The following is a 13,244-nucleotide window of genomic DNA, read 5'->3' as shown; positions in this document are numbered from 1 at the left end:
AAAATCTGCCAGTGGAACAAGATTATTTTGCTTGTAATGAGAAAATAAATTTTGTTCCACTGGTAGATTTTTCTACTTATTTCAAGTGAAAATTTACTTGAAACAGGTGAAAATTGTCAAATAAGTTATTTTTCTAGTAATGACTCTTGTTTTAAGTGTAATGAGATTTTTTGACTAGAAATGAGACATTTTAACTAGAAATAAGACAAATATTCCTGGTAAGATTTTGAGTTTTTGCAGTGCGCTGCATTGCATCAATCCATCCAGACCATCATTCCATACTAATACATTTCTCCAGAATGAGTATGGAGGATAGTATCTCACATACTGTTTATGCTACTCATTAAGATGGAAGTATGGGATTTTGGACGCAGCCCAGGTCTAGGACCCGTCGGGGACGGCCTCTGTTTCAGCTCCATACTCCTCTTTTAAATATTGTATCTGGTTGTATTTAAGGCGGATCAGAAGATGTTATATTTTACCAGAATAAAGCAGATTAAAGGAGGACATGAAGTTTGCACGCGACTGTTTAACGGCGTGCAGCAAAAGCACAACTGTTCTACTTCCTGATCTATGGCCTCATGAGTTGCCGGCATGTAAAAGATGAATGTGATTAAAGAGAAAAGCTGAGAACCTTTCCTGCATGTGAACATGTTTCCACTTCCTGCAGCTGCCTCAGACACACCACCAGCTTCTGCTGCAGGTTTCTGAAGGGTTCTGGAGCGCTTCGGTCCCTGGTGAGGGTGGAATCAGCTCCTCCCAACATGGGGACATCCAGAGGGAAAAAGCAGTTTCAAAGCGACCGTTGGTAACATAAACCCACTGGTGTACCACGAGGACGTCACAACACAGACTTCAGTCTTCCTGCAGTGTTGACGTAATGAAGCATTAAGAGGTGTTGGAAACAGTACTGGAGTTGAGGGGGGATGAGGGGGGATGGCATCCCCCCTGAAATAAAAACGGTCCAAATCATCCCCCCTGTAAAACTGCCATCCCCCCTTTCCATCCCTTATGTCATTTCATCAATGAATGTGGTTTTACTGCTATTTCAACATTTAGTAATCACCTCTACTGGACCTCAGTGCTGCTTTTGACACTGTAGATCAGCATTTTACTGCACAGGTTAGAGCATGTTGTTGGGATTAAAGGGACAGCTCTACGTTGGTTTAAATCATATCTATCTGACAGGTTCCAGTTTGTTCATGTACATGAGGTTTCTTCAGAACAGTCAAGGGTCTGTTATGGTGTTCCACAGGGTTCAGTGCTAGGGCCAATCTTGTTCAGTTTATACATGCAGCCATTGGGAAGTATAATCCAGAGTCACGGCATACACTTTCATTGTTATGCTGATGATACGCAGCTCTATTTGTCTATGAAGCCGGATGAGACAGAACCGTTGGTTAAACTTCAGGCATGTCTTAGGGACATCAAAGACTGGATGTCCGGAAATTTCTTGCTTCTAAATTCAGATAAAACAGAGGTTATCATTGTTGGTCCAGAGCATCTTAGGAAGGGACTAGATGGTGTTGCGATGGCTTCCAGTGCAACTGTGAGAAACCTTGGTGTTGTTTTTGATCAGGATTTGTCGTTTAAACCATATGCTAATCAGGTTTGTAAAATAGCGTTTTTCCATCTCCGTAATATTGCAAAAATTAGGAAAATCCTCTTGCAGAGTGATGCAGAAAAACTAGTTCATGCGTTTGTATCTTCTAGACTGGATTACTGTAATGTGTTGTTACCAGGATGTCCAATTAATTTGCTGAATAGGCTCCAGCTGATCCAAAATGCAGCAGCACGAGTGCTGACAGGAATCAGCAGGAGAGACCACGTCTCTCCAGTGTTAGCGTCGCTCCATTGGCTACCTGTAAAATTCAGAATCCAATTTAAAATTGTATTACTTGCATATAAAGCCCAAAACGGCTTAGCTCCGCAGTATTTACAAGACCTGATAGTGCCTTATGTTCCTGGCAGAGCTCTCCGTTCTCAGAGTGCAGGTTTACTCGTAATTCCTAGAGTATCCAAATGTAGATTTGAGGGGCGGGCGTTCTGCTATCAGGCACCGTTACAATGGAACCAACTTCCAATCTGGGTTAAGGAGGCTGACACCACCTCCACCTTTAAAACTAAACTTAAAACATTTCTGTTTAGTAAAGCCTATAGTTAGTGTTTAGTAAACCTCTAGCTGGTGTTGGTAAATCTCTAGGTAGTGTAAACTCTAGTGTGTTAGAGTCAGTAGTCATAGCTGCAGCTATAGAACAAGACTATAATAGTTAGTCTCAAATATAGCTTCGCGGTACATATGCTGCTATAGGCTTATGCTGCAGGGGGCACCGACATGATCCGCTGGGCGGTGCCTCTCACCCTTCTTCTCCTCTCCTTTTCCCTTTCTCTCTTCTCCATTTCCATTTTTATTTATTATAAATATCTCATAGCTATAGTTTTTGTCCATCGTTCCTGTAGTTTCTTGTGCCGGCCCCCCTTTTTTCTCTTTTGTGCATGTTTGCAGGCCGGAGCCTCGGGAGCTGCGTTCTGGCCTGCGGTCCTGCGCCCCCCCCCCCCATCCCCGGTCATCCCGTTGCTGCTTCCACCTGCCTACGTGGATGTCTGCTGTGTGCTGCTGACTGATAATTGCTCGGGGGTTTATGTTTATGTTTATGTTCATGTTTTGGGTCTCTGGAAAGCGTCTAGAGACAACATCTGTTGTATTAGACGCTATATAAATAAAATTGAATTGAACCAGAAAAATAACACCAGAAAAATTACTTATTTGACAATTTTCACCTGTTTCAAGTAAATTTTCACTTGAAATAAGTAGAAAAATCTGCCAGTGGGACAAGATTTATCTTCTCATTACAAGTAAAAAAAAATCTTGTTCAACTGGCAGATTTTTCTACTTATTTTAAGTGAAAATCTACTTGAAACAGGTGAAAATTTTTCCAGTGATGAGTCTTGTTTTAAGTGTAATGAGATTTTTTTTTTACTAAAATGAGACATTTTAACTAGAAATAAGAAAAATATTCTTGTTAAGATTGTGAGTTTTTGCAGTGATCCATTTTACTTATCCTGTGAAGGACAGAGTCATATTGATAAGTTCAGAAAAGTGTTTTTTATTGTTGTGTTTTGATGTATTTGATGTAAGCCCAGTGTATATTTCAAGCTTACAGAAGGCTGCATTTAACTGCTGCTATGTCATTCCTGCAGTATTTCTGCAGCTGTTTTGGTCACTGCTATTATTTGTAATATATTATATTATTTGTAATCACCACAAATTATCTGTCCCCATATGATAAAATCCACCATCCCCCCTGATTTATTTTTATAACTCGAGTACTGGTTGGAAGTGCATGTGTATGAGAGAGATCACCATGTATCATTTCATAGTTAAACCATAAACTTCCTCATCATGGCAAGGTTTTGTTGCCAGATCCAAATATGAACTTCTTGAAGGAAACCCTGGAAGCGGCTTCCTCCAGATTAAAGAGGAGGACCGTTATCAGCTCTCAGCTCAACGGCCTCTGGAGGTTGAGTTAGTGGTGTAACGGACTCCACCTCTGTTTATACTGATCACATTTCTGCAGAGAGATTTGTCACACTGGATCTGGACCCGCTTGAGTTTGTGCTCTGGTTTTCATTGACGGGTCGGCTACGCCTCTGAAACTGAACTCCACACTCACCTTAGAGGTCTGAACAACAACAAAGTCCACCTAAACCAGGGTTTGGGAACCTGCGGCTCTAGAGCTGCATGTGGGTCCTCAGCGCCGCCCTAGTGGCTCCTGGAGCTTTTTCAAAAATGTTTGACGTTTTTTTTTTCTTTTTTTCTTCTTTTTTTTCTTTTCTTTCCTTTTTTCTCTTTTTTCCTTTTTTCTCTTTTTTTCCTTTTTTTCTCTTTTTTTTCCTTTTTTTCTTTTTTCTTTTTTTCTTTTTTTTTCTCTTTTTTTCTTCCTTTTTTCTTTCCTTTTTAATCTTGACATTTTGACTTTTTTTCTCGACATTTCGACTTTTTTCTCAAGATTGTACTTCAAAATTAATCTCGACATTTCGACTTTTTTCTCGACATTTCGACTTATTTCTCCAAGTGCATAATGAAAAAAAATGAGAAAATCTTCCCCCAGTTATAGCTAATATAGATACATGCAGCATGTGGTGTCTTCATTCTAAGGATTATACAAGACTTTTCATTTTTTGCGGCTCCAGACTTATTTGTTTTTTGTGTTTTTGGTCCAATATGGCTCTTTCTACATTTTGGGTTGCAGACCCCTGGACTAAACAGTCCCAGAGCAACAGGGCCTGCTGATGCTGCGTTCCATTTACCTCGGAAGTCGGAACTGGGAATGACGTCACAGCCGAGTTATCAACGTTCCAGTTACAAAGTAGGAAAACAAGTTTGTAGTTCGCATATACCACATGAAAAATGTAAATTACACTATAGCAGCATATATATGCCGAACAATACTTGTATACGACTGATTTAGTGTGACCAAAACTAGAATGAAGTGCTACGAATTTTTACAGAGTTCTCTTCTACTGTTTACAACCGGGGCAGCCATCTTGGAATGTGAACTCGGGGGTGGTGAAGACTCTCCCACTTTCCCAGTGGGAAATCCCACTTCGAGGGGCGTTCTAGTTGAAAAATCCACTGGGAACTGGGAAATCCCCACTTCCGAGAACAAATGGAACGCGGCATGAGCTCCTCCATCCCTCCATCCATCCATCCATCCATCCATCCATCCATCCATCCATCCATCCATCCATCCATCCATCCATCCATCCGTATATCCATCCATCCATCCATCCATCCATCCATCCATCCATCCATCCATCCAAGAACTAATATCCATTTCAGTTCCTTGACAGACCACTAGAGGCCACCTGCAAGTCAGTACATTGACTCCCATGTTAAACTCGAACTTTGGAGCCAAAACAAACATATTTACAACCTGGCTCAAAAAACTGTTTTGGTTCCCGTCGGCTTGCTGAGCAACATGGCTACACTCAGTACGAAGAAAAAGAGGCTTCAAAACCGCTCTTCAGTACGAAGAAAAAGAGGCTTCAAAACCGCTCTTCAGAAACCAACGTGTCACAGGACTTAATGCTTCATCCATCAACAGTCTCTGCTAAAGACGAGAAGACGAACTCCAGGTAGTGCAGAAAGAGTTGGAGAGAAAGCTCAGGAAGGCAACATATAAGTACACCAGGAGCAAAAATGAGGACAAAATAACTCCCCTTTACTTTTTTAGTACTTTTAAGTTTGTGTGAGTTCAGTGCGTCAAAAAAGAGATGGTGGAACATCCGGGTTCCCTCAGCACGGCCACCTTTCACCAGCAGCCCCCCCACAACAGGGGTCCCAGGATCCATGCAGGGCTGACACACTGGACACACTTACATGATGTTTTTTAATTCGGAATTGATTATTCCGAATTAAATAATTCCGAATGAAACTATTTTCCTTCGAGTTTACATGGAAATAGTAATTCTGAATTGAGGTTTACATGGAAAACACGTTTGATGGTTTTTCTCCAATTCCTCTCCAGGTCTGGGGGTTGGGAAGGTTCTGATTGGATAGGGGGGGGACCGGAAGTTAAACTACCGGAAGAAGAACTAACTTAGCCACTACAACTTTGAACCTTTCCAGGTCCTCTAAGCTATTTATTAAATAAATGGTCTCTGCTCTTGACCAGCGTTTACTGCTGCTGCATCTTGAAACTTTGTTTGGAAAACCAGCCCAGCGTGGAATATAAGATCATGGAGACAGACGGGCGAGGGAACGAGCAGAAAGAAAGACCGGAATTAATTTAAAGAGGAATGAGTGTATATATGGTCGCTGAATTATTCTATTCCATCGGCGTCGCCAGACAGATTTTACTGGGGCACTTGCCCCAGTATTGATCTGCAGTGCCCCAGTAAAAATTTCACCAATAAAAAATTAATTTCGGAGTTTTAACTCCACATAGCATACACCAGTGTTGTGCATGAACGCGTTCAATAATCCTTCTTATTTCACCAGCGGGCGGCGCGCATATTTAAAATGCTCGACGAGCCCGGTGCAGCCTTTAGGAATGAAGGCTGATTTATGGTTCCGCGTCACACCAACGCGGAAGCTACGGCGTAGGGTACGCGGCGTGCGGACCGTATGGTTCGCGTCGGCACGTACCTTACGCCGTAGTCGTCGCCGTCGATTTAACGCGGAACCATAAATCAGCCTTGACAGGTGAAGAGAGACGTTGCAGACGCAGCGTCAGCGAGCCGTCAGATGATGATCAGTTTATCATTAGCTGCGGGAATTTTACACATCGTCTCCCAAAAAGTCTGACGGTAGGAAACCTTTCTGTGAAGATTATGTCCACCTGCGCCGAGAAAACAAGTCCTAACGTCTGCCTCGTCAACTTCAAATTGTAAACGTCATGTGGAGTTAAAGCATCCGTCCAGTGTGAGAAAATATCTGCGAGTCCTTAACAATCAAAAAAGTTCCCAGAAAGACCAAGAGGTCTGATTTCCCAGTAACAGGTAGACAAATTAATAATGCACCACAATGTTGGAGATTTACAGCCTCTGAATAAAGTTGAAACGCCACTCGGACAATACATGATTGTATTCAGCAGGGGTCTCCAACCCTGTCCTGCATGTTCTACATGTTTCCTTGCATCATCACACCTGATTCTAATTAATGGTCCTATTTAGCTTGTCATCAAGGTCTTGACACTTCTGTTGATGACACAGCCACTTGTATCACGGTGTGCTGAAGCAGGGAAACATCTAAAACATGCAGGACAGGGGTGCCTCTAGGACCAGGGTTGGGAAACACTGATTTAAAGCACCATTCAGCTTTTTTATTATAAATAAGTGCTAAAAAAGTTTTTGCTCGTGCGCTTCGCGCACTCGCATGAATTCTCTGTGCCCCAGCTGTGCCCCAGTACAGTCTTAAGTCTAGTGACGCCCCTGTTCTATTCAGATTTAAAATCAGAATAAACCAGCCACTTACTTCGGAATTAAGTTTAATTCAGAATGGCCATTTTCATTCGGAATTAGGCGTTTACATGGTCATTTTTACTCATTTTAAATCGGATTTAATCTAAATTGTGAATTAAAGAGGAATTAAACTTCCCATTTAAACGTAGCCACTCTCAGCCCGGACCAGGTACCCGGGCTGCAGGACTACTGCTCTTTTAACTGACTTAAAGAAGCGTTATTGTGTTGCCCCAGTCCTGGAATTACTGACTCTTTCACTGACTCCCCTGCTTTGTTTCTTAATAGATTTCAAGACTCCATTGTTGACTTTTAAAGTTTTAAGAGGCTCGTTGCCATCGTACTGATCATATCCCTGACATGTCCACACCCGTCAGCAATCACAGTCAGCTGCTTCCAGATGTTCACGGGTCCAGATCAAAACCCTGAGGCCATGGAGCAGACAAACGCATGGAAGAGTTTTCCCTCCACTCGCAGACAGCTGACTGCTCCGAGCTCCAGCGTCCCCTTCAGTCTTCAGCTTTTGACTCCAGTAGAGAGGGACTGCTATGGTTCCTGGTTCCATTCAGAAAACTCACCAACAACCGGAATTATTTTTATTGTTTTGTTTTTCCAAAAGCCGATTTCTTCATGTGTGGCTCAGCATGTCTTTGGTTGCTGCCCCAAACACCCGACCTGTCCGGGCCTCCGAGGTGGTCTCCACTCATCAATAAAGCTGCTCCACAGACCTGGAAAAGCTTGACGATAGTGTGGTGAAAAACAGTGGTGCCACCAGGGGGCCCCCCTACAAATTTGCTGGCCACCCCACTTGCCTCAATTAAAAAAAAAAACAAACACTTGCCGGTCACGTAGATTTTATCGTCAGTTCTGCGTTTCATCCCAAATCATTTGGGCATAATGCATATCAGTTGGTGTTTCTATAAGTATTTCTGAGCCTAATAAAAATAAATGGATAAAAAAATATATTTAAAAAAACACAAAACAAATACGAAAAATATATAAAAAAATGAATACACACACACACATATATATATATATATATATATATATATATATATAGCTCCCTCCCCTTACCCCCCTAGGCTGCACTTGTAAATAAGAAATTTGTTCTTAATTTGCTTGCCTGGTTAAATAAAGGTTAAATAAAAAAAAAAAAAGTCCTGTAATGATGGCTTTTAGTTTTGGTGTCCACCCCAAGAATTTAAGTGGCCCCATCTGGCCCCCCCTATGAAAACTTTTTGTGAAAAAGAGCTCTGCAGATGACGCCACCGTGACGCATCCCTGCAGGATGAACACTACCGTGGCCCTACCTCCACCTTGTGGACAAAAAGACCAACACAGCCAGGACGCAGGAAGAGAAAGGAAATTTGACCTTCAGATATTTATTCAGAGAATGTATTCTTTCTTTATATACATGTTTTTATGTTATTTACATTCATATCTCATGCACGAAAACTACGTAGGAGTAAACAGAGCGTTCAGGTCACTTAAAATGGCTCTGGTCTGGCAACAGCTCCACTGAACTCTTGTTTCTGGACGTGTCAGTCCAGTCTCGTACCTCATCTCTGGAGATAACGCACCAGGACTTTCTCCAAGCTCACAATGTTGGGTGGTTTTCTGAAGGCTGGTGAGTTCAACCTCTGGATGCCTGAAAACAAACACACACACACACACACACACACACACACACACACACACACACACACACACACACACACACACACACACACACACACACACACACGTGAACATAAACCTGACATCATTACATTTGTCTGATCTGAATATTCCATCATCACAAGTAAAACCACTGGGATGCTGCTGGAAGCTGCGGCCATGCTGACAACTGTACTATTATTAGTAGTAGTACTAGTAGTAGTAATAGTAGTACTAGTGGTTGTACTAGTATTTAGTAGTTACTAGTAGCAGAGCTACTGGCGTCACACGATACAATCCGTTGTTTGGTGGACAGAAAATGTCACTACCTACGACAAAAGCAAGCGTGAAAACACTCTTCCATGACCTCCGTTGTTACTGTTAAGCCTGAATTATGGTTCTGCGTCAAATCGACGCCGTGCCTACCCCGCTACCAAGCGAACCAATCACAGCCCTCTCCGTCTGCATGTGGTCAGCGTCGCCTCGACGCGTAGTTACAATTTTTGGGAGGTACGTGTCAGCGACGCCGTGGGCTACGGCGTCGTTTTGACGCAGAACCATAACTCAGCCTTTACTGTTACTGTACTCCGTTGTTACTCTATGGTAGGGGTGTAACAATATATCGTGCCACGAAATTTCGCGATACAAAAACCTCACGATACTTGTCATGGAGGTGACAAACTGTATCGCGATATTGTGTTATTAATATTAATCTATTGTGTTGACTAGTAACGCGCATTCGATCACGCGTGACGACCGCGCTTCGTCCCGCGGACCAAAATCTTCCTCCGCTCAGAAGAAACTAGTACCGTTTTGGTCCCGATCACGGGACTCTTGGGGGTTTTGAGCTCTGAACTTTTACTTATGTAAGGCTGGTGTAGAGTTAAGCCTTACCTTATTAAATTAAACCTTTTTGGGGTGGTGAGTAGGATAAACACGGGGACAACTTCTGCTGAGTTCCAGTGTACTTTAATGTCCCTCAACAGTGTAGGATTTTAGAGCATCAACACAGCACCTAGTGCCGTACTGTGGCGTATCACTCCGCCCAATCTAGAACAGACTAATCACTACAGATAAACTGACTAGTGTCATTATAGTCCCTGATTTACATCAGAATATAAAGAATATATTTATAAAATAATCAACCCTGAATTACCAAAATAACCTTCTTAACAAAAATAAATCTCCTCTTACACTTATAAGGTGAGCATGAATCAATCTATTTTATGATGTAAAATTGTATTTATTTATTTACTTTTATTTATTTATTTAATTTTAGTTGTTAAATTAGAAAGAAAAAAGTCAAATCATTCATGAGAGAAACTATTCAGTTTGTGGCTAAATATTTGTACTTGTATGAAACTGAAGATCATAATACAAACCTGACATTTACTTTTAGTTCAGTTTGTGGAAAATGTTTGGCCTGGCTTTCTCTTTAAAACTTAAACAGTTATAAAGCATTACAAACTGGAACAATAGAGCAAATGTACAGCATTGTTTTGTATTTTGTGTCTTTCAAATAAAAGACCATTTTTTCCAGTCATATGTTCCTCATGCAAGGTTGTTAAAAAAATACTGCTATGATATCGTATCGTTATCGTGACCTCAATATCGTGTATCGTACCGTATCGTGAGATTAGTGTATCGTTACACCCCTACTCTATGGTATCTTCGCTTTTGTTGTATTCATACTCCTGTGACGCCACACTAAGCATCTGGTCATCCCCCCCGCATGGGCCATGGCAGTCCTACTTGCAGTGGAAATGCTCAGGTGAATTAACTGGACCATTCTAAACTGTACTGGACTCTACCTAACTGCTCAGTGTGAATGAGCCTAGGCTGACCACTAGGGTCTTGATCCAGACATGTGGTTCCTCTAGTGACCACAAGGGTCTGGATCTGGACCTGCAGTTCCTCTACTGACCAGTACAGTGATCTAGACCTCCAGGTTAAAATCCATCCATCCATCCATCCATCCATCCATTATCTATACCCGCTATATCCTTTGCAGGGTCACGGGGGTCTGCTGGAACCTATCCCAGCTCATTACAGGCAAGAGGCAGGGGTTACACCCTGGACAGGTCACCAGTCCATCGCAGGGCCACAAATAGAGACAGACAACCAGACACACTCACACCTAGGGGCAATTCAGAATCATCGATTAACCTAGCATGCATGTTTTTGGACTGTGGGAGGAAGCCGGAGTACCTGGAGGGAACCCACGCAAGCACGGGGAGAACATGCAAACTCCTGGGAGTCGAACCGGGAACCTTCTTCCTGTGAGGCAACAGTGCTAACCACCAAACCACTGTGCTGCCCTCCAGGTTAAAATGTTCAACTTTAAAGCAGAAATAAACACATTTATGGTCTGGTGCAAACAAAACTCATCAGATAAGGTTATCTGAACACAGACAGACACTAACCCTGTATCAGGTGTATCAGGCGTACCATCTGAGATATTGTTTCTTAAAAGAGTCATGAACGCAGTGAGACAGAAGTGGAACTTACCTCTGAGCAGAGCAGAAAAACTCTGAAGAACGCTGCTGTCGTCCTCCAACACAAACCTCTTTCCATCTGAGGACAAGAACATGAACACTGGCTTGTGAGTTTTTGCAGTGAGAACTTAGACTGCAGAAGTCAACAAACTCGGATAGTTTTATAAACCCCATCCAGGTAAAAGGCCAGAGTGAGCGGGGAGCAGTGGGGAACGTAGACTGCGGGACCTAACAGACTCCGATTGTTTTATAGTCCCCATCAAGGTAAAACGCTAGAGCGGGAGTCAGCAACCCAATATGTTGAAAGAGCCGTATTGGACCAAAAACACAAAAAACAAATACCTAATATATATAAGGAGCCGCAAAAAATGAAAAGTCTTGTAAAAGCCTTAGAATGAAAGCAACACATGCTGTATGTATCTATATTAGTTATAACTGGGGGAAGATTTTTTTTTCATTATGCACTTTGAGAAAAAAGTCGAAATGTCGAGGAAAAAGTCAAAATGTCGAGAAAAAAGTCAAAATGTCGAGAGAAAAAAGTTGAAATGTTGAGAAAAAAGTCGAAATGTCGAGAAAAAAGTCAAAATTTCGAGAAAAAAGTCTAAATGTTGAGAAAAAGTCTAAATGTGTAGGAAATAGTCAAAATATCATGAAAAAAGTCCAAATGTTGAGAAAAAAGTAAAACATTTCGAGAAAAAAGTTGAAATTTTGAGAAAAAAGTTGAAATGTCGAGATTAATGTTGAAGTACAATCTCGAGAAAAAAGTCGAAATGTCGAGAAAAAAGTCAAAATGTCGAGAAAAAAGTCAAAATGTCGAGATTAAAAAGGAAAGGAAAAAGGAAGAAAAAAAGAGAAAAAATGGAAAATAAGAAAAAAAGGAAAAAAAGAAGAAAAAAAAGAAAAAAGAAAAAAAAGAAAAAAAGAAAAGAAGGAGAAAAAAAGGAAAAAAAAGGTCAAACATTTTTGAAAAAGCTCCAGGAGCCACAAGGGTGGCGCTAAAGAGCCGCACGCGGCTCTAGAGCCGCGGGTTGCCGACCCCTGCTCTAGAGTGAGCGGGGAGCAGTGGGGAACTTACACTGCAGGACTCAACAGACTCGGATAGATTTGCTTCTTTTCCTGCGTCATAACCAGCCGACCTTTAAAAGCAGGGCATGTAAGTAAAATATTAGGTGTCCCGCTCTTCTTCGTTTGTGTTTGTACTTACACTTTCCCTTCAGGTACATCATGGACTGAGGACTCCAGTGGACATTGAGCTGAAACCAAAAACAAAGATTGGCAGGTAGAATAGCTTTCCTGAAACTGAATGGACATATGTGTGGGGGGAAACATACCTTCTGTGGATTACAGGACTCAACGATGGAGAGGATTATACTGCAGGTCCAAATAAGTGACGCTCTTGTCTTCTGGAGCAGGAACGAGCAAAGAAGACACTTTTGAGCACTTCTTTATGACAAGTTTTTACTTCTGTGGCCACCAAAGTGTATTTAAAATGCAATAAAGGAGGTACGCTTTGCTTTTAAACAAATGTTTCACCTGGTTTCTCAGTTTTCAGTCACAGAAAGGGTTTTCACAGAGACCAGATCAGACCAGACCCCTTAGACTGGTGTCTGTGCTGGTGTCAGGATTTGACATTTCCCTGTTTTATTTTGAAAGCCCATGTCCTTGAGTTTCAGTTCTGTCTAGACCTTCCAATTTCCATCTCCCCTGATCGTCTGCACCTGTGTCTCGTTTACCTTTGTGTATATCTAGTCTTGTCTTTCCCCTGTTCCCTGCTGGTCCGTACTGTTTGCTCCCTCCATGTTCTCCTCGTCAGGTTTTCAAAGTTTTCTGTTTTATGTTCAGGTTCTGTTTTTGATCCTGCTCAGCAGCGCTTTTGGTTTTGTTTTTGAGCAATAAAACTCAGTTTTTTGGAACTCCTGCCTCCTGCTCTCCTGCATCTGGGTCCTCACCAAAACCAATCCTGACAGAACGGACCAGCCAGAATGGAGAGTATATTACTCTCCTTGAGTTCTTCTGCCGAGAGTCAGAGAGGAATATGCGCCGCGTTGAGGAGGAGGAGTCCCCCTTCTGGGGAACGCGCCTGGCCTTCGGTGGGCCCAAGAACATTCAGGGCAGGCGGAAGACACGACG

The sequence above is a fragment of the Cololabis saira genome, chromosome 5, assembly GCF_033807715.1.
Source record: "Cololabis saira isolate AMF1-May2022 chromosome 5, fColSai1.1, whole genome shotgun sequence".
NCBI classification, from domain to species: Eukaryota; Metazoa; Chordata; class Actinopteri; order Beloniformes; family Belonidae; genus Cololabis; species Cololabis saira.
The sequence above is the reverse complement of the archived record's forward strand: the minus strand, read 5'-3'. Positions refer to the sequence as shown.